This window comes from Marmota monax, unplaced genomic scaffold (genome assembly GCF_021218885.2).
Source record: "Marmota monax isolate L192 unplaced genomic scaffold, Marmota_monax_Labrador192_F-V1.1 WCK01_AAM20220418_F8-fsc00019, whole genome shotgun sequence".
NCBI lineage: Eukaryota > Metazoa > Chordata > Mammalia > Rodentia > Sciuridae > Marmota > Marmota monax.
In genome coordinates, this window is record NW_026695242.1 from 16,899,556 (window position 1) to 16,921,162 (window position 21,607).

Genomic DNA, 21,607 nt, shown 5'->3' on the forward strand with positions numbered 1-21,607 from the left:
AAAATTTACAAATTAGTTGCTCTGATGTGTGTAATATCATAGTCCCAAAACCTTTTCTTTTTTATTGATTTTATTTTTTAAAATACATGACAGCGGAATGCATTACAATTCTTATTACACATTTAGAGCAGAATTTTTCATATTTCTGGTTGTGGATAAAGTATGTGCACACCAATTCATGTCTTCATACATGTACTTTGGATAATGATGTCCATCACATTCCACCATCCTTGCTAACCCCCTGCCCCCTCTCTTTCCCTCCCACCCCTCTGCCCTATCTAGAGTTCGTGTATTCCTCCCATGCTCCCCCTCCCTACCCCACTATGAGTCAGTCACCTTATATCAGAGAAAACCTTTGGCATTTGTTTTTTTGGAATTGGCTAACTTCACTTAGCATTACCTTCTTCAACTCCATCCATGTACCTTCAAATGCCATGATTTTATTGCTGAGTAATATTCCATTGTGTATATATGCCACATTTTTTAAATCCATCCACTGAAGGGCATCTAGGTTGGTTTCACAGTTTAGCTATTGCGAATTGTGCTGCTATAAACATTGATGTGGCTGTGTCCCTATAGTATGCTACTTTTAATTCCTTTGGGTATAGTCCGAGGAGAGGGATAGCTGGGTCAAACGGTGGTTCCATTCCCAGTTTCCCAAGGATTCTCCATACTGCTTTCCATATTGGCTGCACCAATTTGCAGTCCCACCAGCAATGTATGAATATGCCTTTTTCCCCACACCCTTGCCAACATTTATTGTTGTTTGTAAGCAAAAATAGCTTCCATTCTGACTGTAGTGAGATGAAATCTTAGGGTGGTTTTGATTTGCATTTCTCTAATTGCTGGAGATGCTGAACATTTTTTCATATATTTGTTGATTAATAGTATATCATCTTCTAAGAAGTGTCTGTTCAGTTTCTTGGCCCATTAACTGATTGGGTTCTTTGTTTGTTTGTTTGTTTGTTTTTGGTGTTGTTTTTTGAGTTCTTTATGTATCCTAGAGATTAATACTCTATCTGATGTGCATATGGTAAAAATTTGCTCCCATTCTGTAAGCTCTTTATTCACCACACTGATTGTTTCTTTTGCTGAGAAGAAGCTTTTTAGTTTGAATCCATCCCATTCATTGATTTTTTATTTTATTTCTTGTGCTATAAGGGTCTTATTTAGGAAATTAGGGCCTAATCTGACAAGATGAAAATTGGGGCCTACTTTTTCTTCTATTAGGCTCAGCGTCTCTGGTTTAATTCCTATGTCCTCGATTTACTTTGAGTTGAGTTTTGTGCATGGTGAAAAATAGGGGCTTAATTTCATTTTGCTGCATATGGATTTCCAGTTTACCCAGCATCATTTGTTGAAGAGGCTATCTTTTCTCCAATATAAGTTTTTTCACCTTTGTCTAGTATGAGATAACTGTATTTATGTGGATTTATCTTAGTGTCCTCTTTGACATTTTTATACTGGATAAATTTTAGAAAACTTAGAATCCACTAGCATTCCTTATAGTAATGTTGTATTCAAAACAAAAAAAAAAACCCTCAGGCTTTAAACTTATATGTATAAAAATGGAATCAAGTTCCTTGTGATTTCTTTCTTTTGTAGATGGTTGACTTGTCTATCTCAGGTACTTCAGAATTAGTCTTTTTCTTCCCTGTACTGTCTTTTAACAACATGTCCTGAAGACCTGATTACTGACTTTTTAATCAGATCAACAGGGGCTTTTTCATCTGTTCTGACAAAGTACAGAATAGACATTCACAAGGAGTTATCTGTTCACAATAAATCTTTCCACTCTGAACACTATTGTATAGTGATTGTGAATTTGAGTTTGATTTAGACTTAGAATTTTAATGCTTGAGCACCCTTTTCTAGGGATGTAATCTTGCACAAGTGACTTAACCTCTCCTTACCTCTCAGTCTGCCTATCTGTATGGGTTAGTCAGCTTTTTATTGCTGTGACAAAATACCTCAGAGGGGAAAAATACTTAAAGGAACGATTCATTTTGGTTCATGGTTTAAAAGGTTTGAGTCCAGATCAGGTGGCTCCATTGCCAAGGTCCTGTTGTAAGACAGAGTATTATGGTGGAAGGGTATGGCAGACCAAAGCTGCTCAACTCTTGGTGGCTTGGAAGCAGAGAGAGAACAAGAACAAGGAAGGGGCATGAGACAAGATACATACCCTCCTAGGGCACCTCACCCCCGACTCCATGACATACTTCTTCCAGTAGACCTCACTGCCTATAATTTCCACCACCTCTGGATAATGCCATCAAATATGAATCCCTGGGGGGCGGGGGTTGTGGCTCAGTGGTAAAGCTCTTGCCTAGCATATGTGAAGCACTGGATTTGATTCTCAGCATCACGTATAAATAAATAAATAAAGATCCATCAACAACCAAAAAACTATTTAAAAAATAACAGAAACCCAAATATGAATCCCTCAGTGGATTAATCCATTAATGAAGTCAGAGCCTTCACCATCCTACCATTTTTCCACCTTTGAATTCCCACCTCTGAACATTGCTGCATTGGGGAACAAATCTTCAACACTGAGTCTTATGGGAAACTTCATATTCCAAACCATAACAATGTACAATGGGAATAATAAGCACCCCCCAGGATTGCCATGAGGATTAAATGAGACAAAGCACTCAATAGTGACAATAGCTACAGAGTGAGCATTTAGAAAGTGTATTGGATTGTTATTACTATTATTTTAAAAAAAAATATGCATACTCTTCCATTTATTCAAAAACAGGTTACTAAATGACACATCATTCCAAAATTTTGGTTTCTCCCTTCTGTTCACTTGGGTCTGCCTTTTAGCATTTTAAATATCACTTTAATATTTGATTAAGGTTGTTGGTTTTGAGGATGGGAGACGAGGGATTTGGGTTGACTCCTAAGGTTCAGTGGTGGTTACACCGCTGCACCAAATTGGGAACAATTGAAGTCACTCAGAGAAGTACTGCCAGCTTAGTCATAAATGAGGCCCACTGTAAAACTTTTGAAGAATACCATACAATAGTAGTAACTCAGGGTTTCGGCTGAAAAAATCAGTGACAAAAAATTAGTATAAATTAAACAAAATGTTTAAATGAGAAATATTTCATTGACCATAATAGCATATACTTAATTTTCATGATTGTGACATACACTTTTTCAAGCTGTAAACAAGCTTAGTGTTCCTATTTCATTTGCAACAAAACTCTGGACCCTTCTGAGTGTCTGTCACTCATTATAGACCATAAATTTAACGTAAGAAAATACTTTCTAATACCGAGTCAAGCTGTTTCTGTGCTGCAATAATAACAATGTTTTATAATCAGCATTGCTGGTACACACTGGACCAACAATTTAAATAGAAGTATTTGTGCCATGTAATGATAGCTGGCAATGATCTGTGGTTTGGGGTAACCAGGACAGATAATTTTTGAATAATTGACTACATTGACCCAAATGTACTCCCAATCAGAAAGAAGCATCCTTGTCATTACACATTTGCCATAAATGATCCATGCTGTATGCTGTTTATTATATTATTTATTCTGATGCTCACAAAGTATGTTCTATAAAACACTATTAGTGTTCCTATTTCATTTGCAACCATAAAGACAGGTATTTTAAGACCACAAAGAAGATCCTCCTTGTCAAATAGGTACGGGCAGCTCATGTAGACTATTTTCTTCTTATAAATGCATAATTTACTTTTACATATAATGTCCTAGGAAGTCTTGCAATAAAATAAAAATTTCATTAATAAAGGGTAATTTAACCATTTACTTAAAAAATAAAGAGTCATTACCATTAGACTTTTACCCAGGGTTGTTCCATAGAACATACTTTGAGAATTGCTGCTTGACTAGTTTATCTTCCCTCTTTCTGTTTATTATTAAATTTATTATTTGTGTAATTCAGAAAATGATTTTGTCTTCTTTCCTTCCATCCAATTTTTCTTCCCTCTTCATTTACCCTTTCCAATCCAAGTAAGTTGTCACATTTAGCAAATAAAAATACAAAACACTATTGATATTTATAGAAATATTTTTACAGAAATATATACCAAATATTGCATGGAATATTTGAATATAATTAACTGCCCTCTATTTTATTTGGCACTGCCCCAAATCAATTGGCCATCTATAAGTAATTAATGAAACTGTCAGCTTGATTTAGTAATAAATACAAGGGAAGAAGTAATTCAATGCTTACTGAATAAATTTAAAATGTTTCAATAATAAAAGTGTGAAACACATTTTGAGGCCACTCTGTCGTCTGTATTTTTTAAAGACTTTTTTTTTTTAGTTGTAGATGGGCACAGTACTTTTATTTATTTATGTGGTGCTGAGGATCAAACCCAATGTCTAGTCTAACGCAAGCACTCTACCTCTAAGCCCCGACCCCGGCCCTGTCTTCTCTATTTTTAAATGTGATTTAAAAATGAATAGTGTAGCCAGGGGTGGTGATGCATGCCCATAATCCCAACTATTTAAGAGACTGAGGCAAGATCATCCCAAGTTGGAGGCCAACCTGGGCTACTTAGTGAGACTGTCTCAAAATAAAAAATGCAAAGATGAGATGTAGCTCAGTGCAGATCACCTCTGAATTCAATCCCCACAACCTCAAAAAAAAAAAAAAAAAGTGTATTCACTCTGGAAGTCTAGTATGCCATTAAACTATACTCTGGTCTGAGCACGTTTATTTCACAGATGAGGAAACTAGGCCTTGAGAAAAGTGATATGAGTTGGCCAAGAAAATGCTCCCACAAGGAACTGGTAACAGCCAGGCCACTGTCTCATTATCTGACTCTCAGGCCAATGGCAAGACACACCCCCATGCTATCTCTGTTGTTCACTGTTAGGTAGGGCCAAAAGAATACCAAGTCAAAAAAAGTGTAATGGATATAGTTAGCATAGTTTACCATTTTGGTTAAATCAAAATGAAGTGGAATACATTAAATTTAATGAAATACAATAAATAAAATTAAGGCTCAAATTATACTGGCTACAACCTAATGTTCCTTTTAACAAGGCACTTAGCCAGGTGCTGTGGCGCACGCCTGCAGTCCCAGCCGCTTGGGAGGGTGAGATGGGAAGATCACAAGCTTTAGCAATAGCAAGGTGCTAAGCAACTCAGTGAGACCCTGTCTCTAAATAAAATACAAAATATGGCTGGGATTATGGCACAGCCTCCAAGCGCCCTTGAGTTCAATCCCTAATACAAAAAAAAAAAAAACAAACCAGAAAACAAGCCACTTCATAGTCCACCAGGATCTCAGTCTCTCATTGACATGTAGTAGTATATAAGAGTAAACAGTTAAAGAGAATTCCAGCATGTTTTTCATAAACCTGTGTTTCTCTAAACAATTATCCAAGAGCTGGGGATATAGCTCAGTTGGTAGAGTGCTTGCCTCACATGCACAAGGCCCTGGGTTCAATCCCCAGCACCACAAAAACAAACAAAAAAACAATTATCCAGGATAACCGCCATCATAATGGTTCATGACAAGAAATATGAAGCCCAGAATTGTACACAGTACAAACAATAATACTTCAAGGAGTAATAGTTGTGATAGATTCCTTTCTAAGGGAGCAGAACTCTATAGTCACAGTACAAGATATATCACCTTTCCATTAAAGAGTGATATGATTTGGGTTAAAGTATTGAAAACCGCTAAGAAAAGAATCAGTTTGGTACTTCTTGTTTCCGATTAGTGCCTCATTTGGTATCCATCTCACACAAACACTACTGTCCCCTCAGGTGGCATGTGACTTAAAGAATCAAGGTATTCAACAAGGATATTTTATTGAACAATAATTAAGAAGAAAGAAGCACCGTTTTCAAGCTAATGGGGTTATATGTCTAGATTATTCCCCCAATCAACAGATATGAATATTAAAAGAGCAAGAAATATTCTTTACTACAATAATTAAGAATAAGTGCTATCCTCACTGGAAGACTATGTCCCTACCTTACCCATGTTGCCCACATTTTAAAATCAGATTTCATAGCAACTCCATCTGGTACAACAGGCTGTTTTTTCTGCCTGCCTTTCCCCTCTTATCAACATGACATTGCTGGCACAAGGTAACATTATTGAAGTATCCTGTCTGTTTCATTAGGAAGTGGAACAATAATCCCTTAAGGAAATAGCAAGGAATAAACTAAAGTCTGTTGTATATTTTCCCAGAAATCGTGAGTTTTCTTTGAATTGGTAGTAGACACCCCATCCACAGGTGTTGGCCACTTGTCAAAGACCATGAGATCCTCATGAATATCAGTTCCCTTCAACTCTACTCAACCTCTAACCTACCTGAGGTTTTTAAAATATAAAATATTAAGAGGTATTTGACCTGTAGCAAGAGACTTGGACTTTCTGACTCTTGGCTTCCTCATCTACAAGATGTGGATGGTTGTACTTCCTCTGTAAAGTTAAAGGAGTTAATAAATGTAAAAGCATTCAACACCATGCCCAACACATAGTTGGTGCTTACTAAACGTTAGCTTGTGTTGTAACTGATTAAGAATTAGTCAGGTAGTGATCTTGGTGTTTAACCTTTATGAAACAATTTCTTAATCTCAAAGTACTGTTTTTATGGGTAATCAATTTTGTCAGTAATTACAATAGAACAAATGAAGCCAAACTTCCTTTACAATCACAGCTTTGTCCAAAGTTATGTAGATGGCCTATATAAATGAGTGATTAAAGGAAATTATAACTAAGAAGTCCTGTAAATGTTTTATCATTTGCCATTATACATTGAGTATCATTTGTCCAAAATTCTTGGAATCAGAATTGTCTGTTTCAGATTTTGGATTTGGGGAATCTCTGTAAATATGTAATGCACTATCTTGGGGATGGACCTAAGTCTAAATGCATAAACTCATTTATGTTTCATATACATTATACATGTACATGAAGGTAAATTTATATAATATTTTTAATAATTTTGTGCATGGAACAAGGTTTCCTGGTGTGGAATTTTCTACTTGTCTCATCATGTGGGTGCTCAAAATTTTTCAGAATTTAGAGTAATTCAGATTTTCTTATTAGGAATACTCAACCTATATTAGAAACTTTTTACTATGGGCTTTACTGCCCATAAGGCTATCCATTATGCAGTTTATGGAGATCCAGCGACACTCCATGCCTCTCACCAAAACTTCAGGCTTCTCTAAGATTGATGCTGTGATGGGAAGTGAGACTTTGTCCCTGATCCAGGAGTCACTGGTTCATGTTTACAAGTTAATGGATTGTTCACCTTCATGACTGATCCTGAAGTGCTTAACTGCTTATGTCATACAGTTAACTGCTTGTCCATATAGGGGAGTTTAACCAAGAGGCAAATTTAGGTCATGTGAAATATTAAACAAATATTTACTCTGAAACTGTGTTCATGGAGATGTCTGTTCTTGAGTCCTGGACAAGAAGTCAGGTTCTCTGCACATTTAGATTAGGAATGATTATAAAAGGAGTAATGGTGCCAATTAAAGAAAAGCTTCATCATGTAGCTTTATTCTGGAGACTGTTAGGTCTCCTTCCAGAGCAGAAATGTTTTTAAAAGCCTATATTCCTTTTAAAGGAATCTATATACAAGTTAGTATACTAGATACTAAATTACTTAAGGATATGAACTTCCACAAGGTCAGAAGGGCAAGCTTAGAATTCTGGGTTAGTCGATATTTCTGGTTCCCCCTCTGCTAACAGCAAAATGCTTCACCCTCTGGAGAAATGTCTTTTTCCCATTTTTCACATTGAGGATAATATTTCTCAAAGTTGTCATGAAGATTAATTGACATGTATTTAAGATGCTTGGTAAGCAGGAAAATGTGATAATAATATTCTGAAATGAGGTATGTGTGCACATTTATAGTCCACATACTCTTCTAGTTTCTGAATACAATGTAGCTCACTTTTATAGCTCAGGAAAACACAGCAGTTGCAAGTCAATAACAGAGCAAAATACTCAAAACTTTCTACCTCACAGAATTTGTTGGAGATACACATACACAAAAACATACACAAACACACACACACACACACACACACACACACACGCAGTGGTTTCAGGTAGTATTGGGTAGGATAAATTGTGGGAATGATATAGTTCCTCTACAATGAATGTTTGGTACTCCCAAATCAAATGATTCCCTGTGCTGCACAGAACTTTTAAATAGCCTCTTATTGGGCCCATTTATACACTGACCCAGTATTTACAGAACTTCACACTTTTATGAGACATTTTTGTTTCACTTAATCCTCAATAATTTTAGAAAGTTATTATTCCTGTCCCCCTTTCACATATGGAACATTGTGGTATGGAAGGTTAAGAAACTAGAGGAGAACAACATAGCTAATTAGTGGATCGCCAAAATAAAATTGTTTTATTTATCTTTCTACTACATTCTGATTCTTCTAATGTTATGTTTAGGGTTTTTGGCTTTTTGGGTTTGGCAGGGGAAGGTTTGTTTTGTTTTGTATTTTTAGCTGTTTAGTAAAGAGAAACAGGTATTATATAAATGGTATTATATAAAATGGTGATGACACAGAAGTATAATTTACTTTTAATTAGGTAAAGTTGAAGTATAGCATTAACACCTTTTGAAATATTAAGAATGTCTATTAATATTAGTTTATTCCTAAAATAAATGTCCCTTTCAAATGAAGATTTTTTTTCTAGTACATAATCATATTTTTACCTTTAAAAAGCCAAAGCTACACATTGGATGTTAGACTGTTATGTTTTTCTCCTTTCTAGAATTGTAGATGTACATATTTTACAATCTGTAATGCCATACCTGAACAAAGCCAGATAGATGACCATAATGGCTGTCTGCTACCTCCTCTTGTGCATGCTGAGCTAGACCAGTGGAACACCATCTTGGTAGGAGAGGTTTTGACAGGAAGAAGAATGTAGCTAGAATTACAGAGCTTGCAAAATCACAGTTTTACCAAACTCATCCTATCCCAAAAGAAAACCTAATGACTGGAACCATACAGAAAGAACTTTATGCCAACCTACAAAAATAATTTAACATGCTATACAAAAATACTTTTTTCATCTATTTTCAACACATAGCTTTCATTCATTGGTGCTCAGTAAAATAGGAACTACAATGTAAAAAATATCTTGTCTTCATAGAGCAATAAAAAGCACATAGCCTCTAATGCTGTAGCTGAACATTCATATATACTTTTTTCCCCCCCAAAAAAAATGATGCTTTAAAATAAAAAAGAAGCATATCATAAAAACTTTTAAAACCAATAGCAATATACATTGGACTACAAATCCAAGATGAGGAATCAATTTCCACTTGCAGATTTTAGGCAAAGGACATGGCCTTCAGTTGATTGCCACACCCAAAAGCTGATTTCCCCTAGAACAGCAAGCAGAAAATTGGAGCTGCAGAGATCTCCAGAACTGGTTTGTGTGACGTCTCAGTAGTCAAAACCACACACACATGGGCCACTCAGACAGAAGTGTTCTCACTTTTATGCAAGTGAAAGATCTGTGAAGCAACAGCTGCATGCAAAGCCTTCCTGGGGTATTTGGGACAGAAAAGGTCAGTGAGGGTCGGTCAACAATGTGAATGCTGGGGAAATGGCCCCAAAAGGGATGTTGGGCAGCACCTTGCCCCAGCTAGTCTGGCTAGAAAAACCCTGGAGAAGCATTTACTTTGACAGGAAAACTAGAGTGATTGTGTACAAGAAGGTGTTTCAGGGCAACAGGGAGCTCAGGAGCTCATTTTCTTTTTGACCCATCAATACTTAAGAGCCCCAGAACAGTATCACTCTTTCTTGTCCCTCATCATTAACCAGAGCCCAGCCCAGCCTACTGGGACCTTGATGTTTTCCATGAACCCTATTGCAAAAAATTTGTACTAAGCTACGGAATAAGTCCAAGACTTGAACTTTGTATTGTGCTCTGGAGTCCAAGAAAATTTTCTTTAAAAGCTAGAATGTCCATAAATTTTAGCAGCAGTATGTTGAATGTGTAACCACCCACTTCATTTTTAGCCACAAAGTTGTTGGCTGTTAACTCCAGAAATCGCTCCAACAGTTGTTTTTCAACAGATCGTTTTTTTACCAAACATATCCATGCTTAGAATGCTCCTGTAGGTGAGTTTATTCCCTTCCATGTCTTTAAACCCCTGTGAATACTTGTTCATGAAGTTTCTTGTAATATCTGGAAATTGTCACCTAGGATAATTTCCTCCAAAAAGCCATTAGCAGCATTAATTTAGGTATTCCAGGCAGAGAGATAGCCGGCTGGAAGTTGCCCCCTAGGTTAGGCGAGTGCATGTTTTGCAGGAGGTAGCATGTGCGCATGCGCCTGAGACCAGGTCTTTGCTCTACGTGGCTGGGGTCTCAGTATCAGTGTCCGTTATAGAAGGCTGAAATGAAAACTTACACAATAAACCTGAAGACTTTCTCCTATAATTTTATGTAAGTACTTACCATACTTAATAATATTCTTCATAAAACTTCTGGCAGTAAAAATGTTGAACAATAATAATTGAATAGAAAATAAAGTTACATTGTAATGCAGTATTTAATTTACAATTTGAAAATTGTAACCCCAGAATATATACCCCAAAAAATCCTAAAAACTCAACAGTAAAAATACAAACAGTCCAGCTGTGAAATAGGCAAAAGAGATGAACACTTATTTCAGCAAAGAGGAGATAACAATGGCAAATAAACCCATAAAAAGATGTTCAACATGATAGCTGTTAGGGAAGTGAAAATTAAAATGACAATAGCTTGTCCACACAACTATCAGAACCAAAAATTTGTTTTAAAAAAGTGATAATATCAAATACTGGTGAGGATTTGTAGATATCTCATACATTGCTGGTGGAAATGTAAGGTGGTAAAGTTGATGCTTTAACAGTCATATACTACATATATGTAGTATATGAAACATGTAGTATATGACTCAGCAGCTGAATTCTTGAGCATTCATCCCAAAGAAAAAAACTTATGTTCACATGAAAACACACAATGTTTGCTTCAGTGTTTTTCATAATAGCAAAATATTGGAAAGTACTCAAATGTCTTCCTTTGGATCACTAAACTGCTATATCCATAAAAAAGAAATTTATTCAGCAATAAAAAGGGATGAATTATTGATAGATGCAACACCTTGGATGAACCTCAAGGGTAGTATGCTTAGTAAAAATAAATAAATAAATAAATCTTAAAACATTACTTACTATATGTCCGTATTAATATGTGTCAATGATAAACCTCTGGAAATGAAGAATAGATTAATGGATGGGGGAGGCAAAACAAGGGGGTATCATGAGGGAGTTCTTTTGTGTTTACAGAACATATATGTAGATTTGGGATACTTTTTCACCTAAAGACTTATAAAAGTCACTCAAAAGTTTTAAAATCACTTTTGTGTAATATAAACATGAAAATCTTTAAAGACAAAATGTTTGCTTAATTCCACCTGGGTACCAATGTTTATGTTTAAAGCAAATGTTATGATTTTATTAGCAAGAAACAATTTTAGTATACAATGATGTATTTTTTTCTACTAATAAAAGATGAGAGATAATGTTCATGGCAGTGATTCTAGGAATTATTTGCTCTTGTTCCTTTTCTTTCCTGTTGGCAAAATGCAGTCTTTACAATTTGCTGCATTTTCTGTTTTCAGAATTGGGGGTTTAATGTATAAGGTTTAGGGGCTACATAGCACCATGAGACAACGTCTTCTTTAGCTCTCAGCCCTTGCTTGGAAGGAATTCCAGAACAATGACTCTTCCTCATATCTGAATTGCTGTTGATTCGAGTTTATTTTCCTAAAAGCTCTTCCAATGAGTTTCCCTTAGATTTAGTTGCAATTCCAAAATGACTACTTGATCTTTATACCCTTCAGGAGGATTGTCTTAGGGAAGCCTGAGGGCTTTAGTGGCCCCTGGGAGGAAAAGGCAATGGCCTGCCAACTAGTGTCCTTGTGTAGGTGTCTTTCTGCTCTCAGCACCTGCCTGTTACTTAAGAACTTAACTCTTTAAATTGTAACTGAGGGAATGGAAGACATTGAGGAAAGGCAAGATATTAAAAAGCAGGTTAGAGATAAAATAAGACTTTGGCACAGAATGACCCAGATGCAAATACAGCTGTCAAAACTTTAGGAAATAAATTTTTCTGAACCTAAGTTACCTTATCTTTAAAATGGTTATGATAATAATAGCATCTGCTTCCTCAGTTGTTGTGCCCATTAAATGACAAAAATAGGTTTTATGCCACATAGTCCTGTGCTGGCCACATGTGAGGGTTGTAACACATGTTGATTCTCATTTCATTTGAGTTACTATCTTAGCCCCTAGGGCATTTTGAAAAGAAATAGCTTGCAATGAAGAGGAGTGATTGCTAGGAGTGAACAGGGTTAATTAACTTTTCCCAGGAAATGTGTTCCTGAAAGGAATATATATTGATTAAGCCTTTCAAAATGGAGTCATTTTAAAATAGACTAAAGGAAGTCAGTTTGTGTCAAGTGAGTGATGGGACCCTTGTGTGTGTTGAAGTTCTTGAGACACCCCTACTTGACTTTTCACTGCCCTGTCTTCATGGTGTCAAGAGTTTAGTCTTGATAACTCTGTTTCCAACAATAGTGCAGTGAATATGGTTCAAACAGAACAGGTTACCGGTGATACCTTTCCTTGTAAAACATTTTCTCCATGCCCATAGTGTTTACCTCTAAGAAGAGAATATATGTATAAACTAATGTTTAATGACCCTAAATTCATCAGGAATTCTAGGTGGAGAAAGTAATCCACCTGGGAAACTGAAGATGTTTTCCTGGAAAAGGCTGAGGGATGGAAAAGTTTATTTTCTTTTGAAATGCTTTCATGTTTGGGGGGGGGGGGGATGGGGGGCATGGGATGGAACAAATAAATGGCGCTTAAAATAAAATATGGCTCCTTTTCCCCCCTGCCTTTCCATATAGGGAACACATTACTTGTTAAGACCAAGGATACATTGGTGATGTTTGTGTCCCAAGCCCTTGGTAGTCAGCATCAATAAAGTTTATTAAATTATTATATCCTTTAAGATAGCTGAACACAGTGGTCTGTTCAGGGGTTGTGAGTGAGGGGGTTTAAGGCATATGAATTTTAGCAGGATGACTAAAAGTTCACGGAGGTCAGGGAATAGGTTGGCTGTATATACTGTCACCTCCTTAGAGCTTAGCAGGGTACCTAACATCCTGTAGGTACTCTATAAGCATTTACTATGTAAATGCATGGTGCGGGGTGGGAGGACAGTCTATCTGGAAGAGTGTTTAAAAGAGTTTTTGCGTGGAGGGTAAGCCTTGTTTTGGGGGCTTCCAAGAATTCTGACACTACCTGAGAGACCAGAAGTCAATTTCACCTCTTCACTCAGCCATTTGCAAGCGATTGTAAATCTCCTCTTTACTTGGGTCCGGGGTAGAGGTGTGTCGCTACGCCCCGCTGTGTGGACACCTCCAGCCAAGTTGCAAAGGGAAGGTGGTAGAGAGGCAAGAGCCAGCCAGCACGTGCAGCCGCCCAGGGGAGGAGGAGGCTGGGCTATCTCAGCCCTTAGTCAGCAGCTGGGCTCGGTTTTGAAACAAAAGCCAATGTCCTCCCTCGGAGTCCGCGGCCGGTCAGCTCCTAGGGGAAGAAAGCCATGCTACCCAGCCGGTTAGTGGCCCAACTTTTCCAGAGCCTGGGACAAAGGGCCAACAGATGTGCGGGAATGGGTGGGGTTTTGGGAATGGGGGACGTGGGCATAGATCTTTCAGACCCTCCCCTCGCGGCCTCTGGTTAGAAGGGCCGGGGTCTCTTCGGCTCTGCGCATGTTTGCCCCGGGTAGTCCGCTTCCGAGCCGAGGCCGCTCGGGTCTGCGCAAAGCCGAGGCACCTTTGCCACTCGCGCACCAGAGCTCAGACACACCAGGCCCTGGTTTCATGAATGAAATCCAATCGTGTGGATATAAATAGCCTCGAAGGCTGCTAACGTCACAGTGCGAGCTGCGGCCGCCACCGCGTCGGAGCTAGGTGCCGGGCTCTCGGTTCCGCCCGGCTGCACCGCCTGGGAGCGGGGTGGGGACAGGAGAAGGGGAGGGCTAACGGTGGAAAGGGGCGAGCCCCTCTCGCCCCGGACCGGGAAGAGCGGCAGCGGCTGGGCGAGCCGGCGAGGCGAGGCAGGCGAGACAAGACAGTGCCATGCTGCCTTTGTGCAAAGTTGGGCGGCGGGCGGCGCGCCGCGCGCAGGGGCCGCGCACACCCGCGACCGCGCGCAGCCGTGGCTGCTGCTGAGTGGCGGGGCCCCCCGCTTCCCCCCTGGCCCTTGAAGGCGGAGAGAGCTCGCGTCTCGCTCGGCTTCAGGGTAGGTTCTGTGTCGTGAGTGCGCTACGGTATGAAACTTCTCCGAACAGCAGCCGCGGAGCCCCCACCACCCTGGCTCCCGCGGGTGGCAGGTGGGGGCTCCTGGGGCCGTGCCAAGCGGCCAGCAGCACCCCGAGAGTGAGTTGTGGGACAAAACTGCTGTAGGGGCCGCCCTCGCCTCTCTGGGAGGCCGGGTACCTTCCCATCAGAGGCAAGCAGAAGAGATTTCTAGGAGTGCCCGCCCAGCCGCGCCCCTAACTTGGAGCTGAGAAAATGTACAACGGCACCCTTAGCAGGCTGGCTGCGCCGGGAGGGGGTGGTGCCGCGCCTACAAGAAAGCTCTTTTTCTTCGAAGGACAGTGGTGGGGAACGGGAGGACCTAGAAAGGCTGATACGCTGGCCCTTTTGGCACTTGCACCCCTTGAGAGTTGACTGGAGCCCACATTTGGCGCTCCCTCCCTTCCATCCCAAACCCCGTGTCTATAGAGTCTGTTTTGAGTTGCTGTGACAACGGTAGGTGCTGCCATGAGGGGCTTGCACACACCTTACCTTGAATCTGTGTGCTCAGCTTTCGGGGAAAATACTCCCGGGGGAGAGAAGAGAAAACAATCTCCTCCCCAAAAAAGAAATGGAAGGAAAGCACAAGTGTGTAAAAATGTATCATTAGATCCTACAGTTAGCTGTGTCGTTTCCATCCCCAGCAGTATCAAACATCTCAACTGAGGAGCAATGTCAATATTTAGACTTGGACAAGCCAGAAAGTTAGAAGAGAGCGCCAAGCGCAGGGTTTTGACTTGGCTTTGCACGTCAGCACACAAGCTGTGCCTCTGGAGCTGACTGTACACATTTGCTGGGGGAAAAATGCATGAAAGTTGATATATACACAGAAGCATCAAGATCTCGGAAACTCTAGGAAGTTAAGAAAAGTTTCCCTCACTTTGAACTCCTCCAACCTATGCTGTTCTGGGAGCCCTGTTGAACTTTAGCCAGATGCTCAGCTTGAGGTTTCATTGGTTTGGGGCCACCCCACCCCGAACTGGGGCTGTGCTGCATATTCTACAGGAAACATTCTAAACTGCAAAAGTAATACTAAGTTATTAGTGATTTTCTTCTTTGTATGAGTCCTGTCATTATCATCAGATAGTAAAAAGTCAATAGGCCGTTAAACTGGTTTACAAACTCTATTTAGAAATTTGCATTTCCTTTTCAATAAGCTTTTAGATGCTTAGAGAGCCAGTGGATACTAGAAAATAAACACAAGCTCTTTGCAGCATAAATAGCATCTGCAAACTTGCTCCACAGGTAGAGTGGGCAGTAAATTGTTATATTAAACTAGGTTTCCTGGGAGATTCCTGGATCATATGTGGTCATATTAGTTCAACCAGTCAATCTCATTATGGAAGGCTTTGAAAAGTTATTGGGAAGCAATAAAATCATGGTCAATATTCTTCTAAACTTGCTTATTACTGTTAGTTGCCCAGCTTCTGAAGGTAGTGTAAATATTAAGTACACCTGGCAGTGTGTGATCACAGAGATAGGAATAGAAATATACATAACAGATTGATGTTATTGAAATAATAATGCAATTTATTAATTATACAAATATAATAAGAAAAAACAGAATTGCTTTTGTTGGCATTTTGTGTGCTCAGTTATGCATATCACAAATTCAGTGATTATTCTCTTTATTCTGACATTCTGGACTTTAGTTGTGATTATGTTGTCTAAAAATTCTATTTTGGAGGAATAGCATGCCCACTTCTATAACTTGTGTATTGTAAACTGCCTATAAAGTTTTCATTGTTCCCATCCATGAGTTTGTGGCCAAATGCTTTTTTTTTCTTTAATCATTCCAAAATGCTCAGAAATGTATTTTCACAAATGCTACAAAATGTTACCCTAGCTATTTCAAGATATATTTGACCCACAGAAATGCCACTTCTACACTGGCACTTAGCAGAAGTAAAGTGGATTCTACCCTTTCTTGGGGAGAAGGGCAAACAACTGTGTTCCTGACAGTAAGATTTATAAAAATATTTCTCTCTTTTGTGCAGGTAAGTCCAGCTGAGAGCAGGGTGTTCTCTTCTTCACTTCCAGCAAGCCAGGTCAGTGTCTTTGTGCAAACCCATGACCACAGATAGACTGATGACATCCTGTGTCTTAATTCTGAACATGCATTTTAGAACAGGTTTCTTAGTCATTTGTCTTAAAAGGATTTGTTTTTGTCATTTTGTGTGCTCAGTTATGCATATCACAAGCTCAGTGATTATTCTCTTTATTCTATGAGTAAACTGGTATTAAAACAATCCTTGAATCAGTTTGTCTTTTGTAAAACTTTTTTTTTTCCACTTTGGAGATTCTGTCTGGTGCCAGACAGTTGAGACTAGGGGGATCTGGAGACTCAATAATTGAGGTTTACATCTGTCTTGATCTTAGCACTCTGGACCTGTAAAGAACTTGAAACAATAATAATTGATATTTATTTAGCATGAACTTAGACAGTGTGCTCCATTCTGTACATTTATGTTTTCATTCTGCCTTAAAAAAAAAAAATTCCCATGAAGTGAAACTACTCTCTTGACCCCAGGCTATAAGGAAGGAGTTGGAAGTTCTATAGTTCTACATTTAATCCCTATAGTAAATAGCACAAATAGGATTTTTTTTGAAGTTCTGTCTTAATCCAAGACATAAACTACTTCTTCAAAAATTCTTCTCTACCAGGGAAATTTTAGGCAAAGAAATATTAAGTGATTTGTCTAGGACAACTTAATAATTGCAGTTTATATAATAACACTCAATAGTCCAGCCACTGCAAAAGAATAAATTCCACTCTTTTAGGTAAAACAGTGAAAATAATATAAGTATTTATGTATACTTTCTAGCATAACTCTGTCAAAAATGAGAAGATTTTTATCATGAGATCTCTGGCTTCAATAATTTTATAAACAGATTTAAAAAGCAAAATACTAAACATTCATATATGAAAAAATAGAGAATAAATCAAGATAGAGCAAGTCAGAAGGCCAAATTGGGAGCCAGTGGTATATTTACAAAAAGTTCATCATTTTCCACTCTGTGGGATTACTTTGCAATTCCATGTATGTATGAAGAAACTTTCCAAGCACATGTTTTGTCTGAATAGATGATAAATGAGTGAAAGTTTGGGAAAAGAGAATGTAGAAATTTCAACTCGATGGGGAGAGATTATGCAGTTGTCATTAAGTTAAAATATCTCAATGACATTGTTTCAAGAGCTTCATAACAAAATCATGGACTGATTGACTCTGCACAGCATCTTTGAAAAAACACTATAATTTGGTATGATGTTTACAAGTGCTATATTCCTTCTGGAGCCTCAGTTTGTCTGAAAGATGCTACAGAAATAGATTTGGACACATAATACCAAAGTCCTGGAAATGGGCAACATCTGAAGTTTAAGCAGGATGTTTTTAGTTTGTGTCTGAATTAACAACCCTCTCTTACCCCCTTTTCCCTCCCCTTCCTTTTTTTGAGGGGTAGGTAGAATAATTTGTAACAGTTGTTAATCCTTCTTAGGGAGTTTTCTATAAAGGAGTAATAAAAAATGAAATAGGAAACAACTTACTAAAGAAAACCTTTAGATAATTATCTTTTTAATGTCCACATACCCCCAACTCAAGCTAAAAGCTCTAAAAGTGTAATTAGTCAAGAGGCATTTTTAAGCATTTAAGGGGTTGTTGAACATGTCCTCTATAGGAGCTTTGTCCTGTAAAAGTTGCTCATCATGGATTGTTAGAAAATAAATCATATTCCAAAAGAGCGCTATTATTATCAGGAAGATCCCTTTACAGGCCAACACCTGTCAACCAATATATGGTTAGTTTTGATAGTGGTGTGTCATAAAAACATCAATATAACAACTCTAAACCCATAATTTATTTAAAGCAATAAAATTATTCTGCCAATTACATAATGTTAGAGCCAAAAGAAATTTGGAGATTAGCATGGTATCTCTAATAATTATCACTTAATTAGTAATCAATCACTTGTTTCCTTTTTTGAACTTCAGAAGGCTTTGGTTAATAGGCATCACTTGCCTCTTTTAAAATGTCTAGAAACATTTGAACTCTTGCTGGCTTGAGTTGGTGAATCTACTTGTAGAAAACAGAGAAAATTTTCAAAACTTTCTTTTGGTCTATCTTTTAGAAAACAAGCAGTATAGTCTCATGATAGGAAGCACTCCCCTTTGGCTTCCCATAATCGGGTCCTTGGATTCATCTTCTTCTCCACCCAGGCTTTCTAACAGTCTTACAATGTTGAAACATATCTTGGAAAGGGATGGAATAAGAAGTCACAAAAACTGGAGATTAGCATGGTATCTCTAATAAAACTGGAGAGGGAAAAGGGCAGGAAGTAGGAGAGTATGTTAGTGATGGGGCAGGGGAGAGGAAAAGGAAAAGCGTTGAGGGGGATAGAGGCAAAAGGCAGTCCCTCGAAGTGATGGGTTGTTTACAGATAGATTATTTATTTGCATTTTATTTGTTTATTTATTTATTTGTTTATTTTCATTTATAGACAAAGTAAAGCCACCCTTTCCTCTTCCTGGTACCTTTTGTTCCTTATGCCCAGAGGGCAGAAATTAGAAAATGGGAAAATAAAGATCTTAACAGCCTCTTTCTAGGTTTTCTGGATGTTGAGGACTTTTCCTGTCTTCAAATACTCCCTCCAGCTGTGCCACCAAATATGTCCACTTGTCTCTCTTCCAGTTTTATTCACTAAAGGGTGAATTAGCATGTTTGACAAAGAAAATAAGCAATGCCAGTAGGTCTAGAAGAGAGCAATTATATTTCTCCATGATGCACCTGAGTTTATTTATTGCACAGACACAGGTTAATGGCAAGTTCCCAGTGTTAATGAGGTTATGATCTCAGGCTCCATCCCTCTATGGAGAAGTTTCCTTTGAACTGTTATCCAACCATAGGCCAAACCCTTAATGACCCCTGCAATAAATACAACCAGCACTTCTTATGCTCCTGCTGGAGACGAGACACTTCACTACATGACAGCTAATATTCGTTATCAATTCCAGTTCTATGGAAGCACAGAATGGAACTCAGAGATGTTAAGTTAAAGAGCTAATACAAAGCAGAGCTTTAAAAAAAGAAACACTTTAAACCATTTCATTCCAGATTACTCTTTCAGATGGCAAGAGTAATAGAAGTTAGATAATTATTCTTTAGGTTTTTATACCCTGAATTACCTCACAGTCTTGCCTGTATAAGTCTGCCAACTCTTCAATTCATTTCTAATATATTTTGATGCAAGTCACAGTTGTAAACAGTTAAGTCAAGGAGAGTTGAATGGTGGAGCCAGGAAAGTCCTTCAGGGTACTTGGTTCAACGTCATGTAGTTGATAAAATTCTGGCACCCGAGAGAGCCATGCAACTTGACCACTCTCAGTTAATAAGTGACACCGCCTGAACTGAACCCAGGTTTCCAAATCCCAGCCAGGGCTCAATTCCATTACATAATACTGCCTGAAAAGTGCCAAGTCTTCTAAACCCTCCAACTTAGCCAAAATTACAACTACCAAGTCCAAAATACCTCTGAAACCTAAGGCACATCCAGAAATGGGTGATAAGAGGATGCCAGCAGTATAAAGACATGTACTAAGAGAAACCTCAGTTATCTACACTAGTGTCAAGGCAGAAGAGTCCTTTACCCTCTAAAAAAAAAAATAGCACCCCAAACTCTGATTCTGTCCATGCTCTCAGTTTTTTTTTTTAATTTTTTATTGTTGGTTGTTCAAAACATTACATAGTTCTTGATATATCATATTTCACACTTTGATTCAAGTGGGTTATGAGCTCCCATTTTTACCCCGTATACAGATTGCAGAATCACATCAGTTACACATCCATTGATTTACATATTGCCATACTAGTGTCTGTTGTGTTCTGCTGCCTTTCCTATCTTCTACTATCCCCCCTCCCCTCCCCTCCCCTCCCTTCTTCTCTCTCTGCCCCCTCTACTGTCATTCATTTGTCCCCCTTGTATTATTTTTCCCTTTCCCCTCACTTCCTCTTGTATGTACTTTTGTACATACAAGGGTCTCCTTCCATTTCCATGCAATTTCCCTTCTCTCTCCCTTTCCCTCCCACCTCTCATCCCTGTTTAATGTTAATCTTCTTCTCATGCTCTTCGACCCTACTCTGTTCTTAGTTACTCTCCTTATATCAAAGAAGACATTTGGCATTTGTTTTTTAGGGATTGGCTAGCTTCACTTAGCATAATCTGCTCTAATGCCATCCATTTCCCTGCAAATTCTATGATTTTGTCATTTTTTAATGCAGAGTAATACTCCATTGTGTATAAATGCCACATTTTTTTTTATCCATTCGTCTATTGAAGGGCATCTAGGTTGGTTCCACAGTCTTGCTATTGTGAATTGTGCTGCTATGAACATCGATGTAGCAGTGTCCCTGTAGCATGCTCTTTTTAGGTCTTTAGGGAATAGACCGAGAAGGGGAATAGCTGGGTCAAATGGTGGCTCCATTCCCAGCTTTCCAAGAAATCTCCATACTGCTTTCCAAATTGGCTGCACCAATTTGCAGTCCCACCAGCAATGTACAAGTGTACCCTTTTCCCCACATCCTCGCCAGCACTTGTTGTTGTTTGACTTCATAATGGCTGCCAATCTTACTGGAGTGAGATGGTATCTTAGGGTGGTTTTGATTTGCATTTCTCTGACTGCTAGAGATGGTGAGCATTTTTTCATGTACTTGTTGATTGATTGTATGTCCTCCTCTGAGAAGTGTCTGTTCAGGTCCTTGGCCCATTTGTTGATTGGGTTGTTTGTTCTCTTATTGTCTAATTTTTTGAGTTCTTTGTATACTCTGGATATTAGGGCTCTATCTGAAGTGTGAGGAGTAAAGATTTGTTCCCAGGATGTAGGCTCCCTATTTACCTCTCTTATTGTTTCTTTTGCTGAGAAAAAAACTTTTTAGTTTGAGTAAGTCCCATTTGTTGATTCTAGTTATTAACTTTTGTGCTATGGGTGTCCTATTGAGGAATTTGGAGCCCGACCCCACAGTATGTAGATCGTAGCCAACTTTTTCTTCTATCAGACGGCGTGTCTCTGATTTGATATGAAGCTCCTTGATCCATTTTGAATTAACTTTTGTCATGCTCTCAGTTTTGAACAATCTACTTGTAGCATTTTAATATCGACTGAGCTTTACCTTTTTTGTTTTAAATTAGCTGTGTGC

At 38.5% G+C, this 21,607-nt stretch overlaps 1 protein-coding gene across 17 annotated transcripts in view; it reads left to right on the plus strand.

Moving 5' to 3' along the window:
* The window catches only part of Rhobtb1 (Rho related BTB domain containing 1), a 131,307-nt gene that overhangs the window by 43,638 nt on the left and 66,062 nt on the right, over positions 1-21,607 (plus strand). For 9 of the 17 annotated variants that reach the window (XM_046419696.2, XM_046419691.2, XM_046419702.2 and 6 more), the window contains one exon: positions 16,415-16,465. The exons of 4 other annotated variants lie outside the window; for them this stretch is intronic. The gene's annotated coding sequence lies outside the window, so the exon portion shown is untranslated. Of the gene's footprint in view, positions 1-13,151; positions 13,675-14,221; positions 14,362-16,414; positions 16,466-21,607 lie in introns of those variants that run through there. 4 more of the 17 variants (XM_046419698.2, XM_046419700.2, XM_058578038.1 and 1 more) reach the window with 4 other exon arrangements.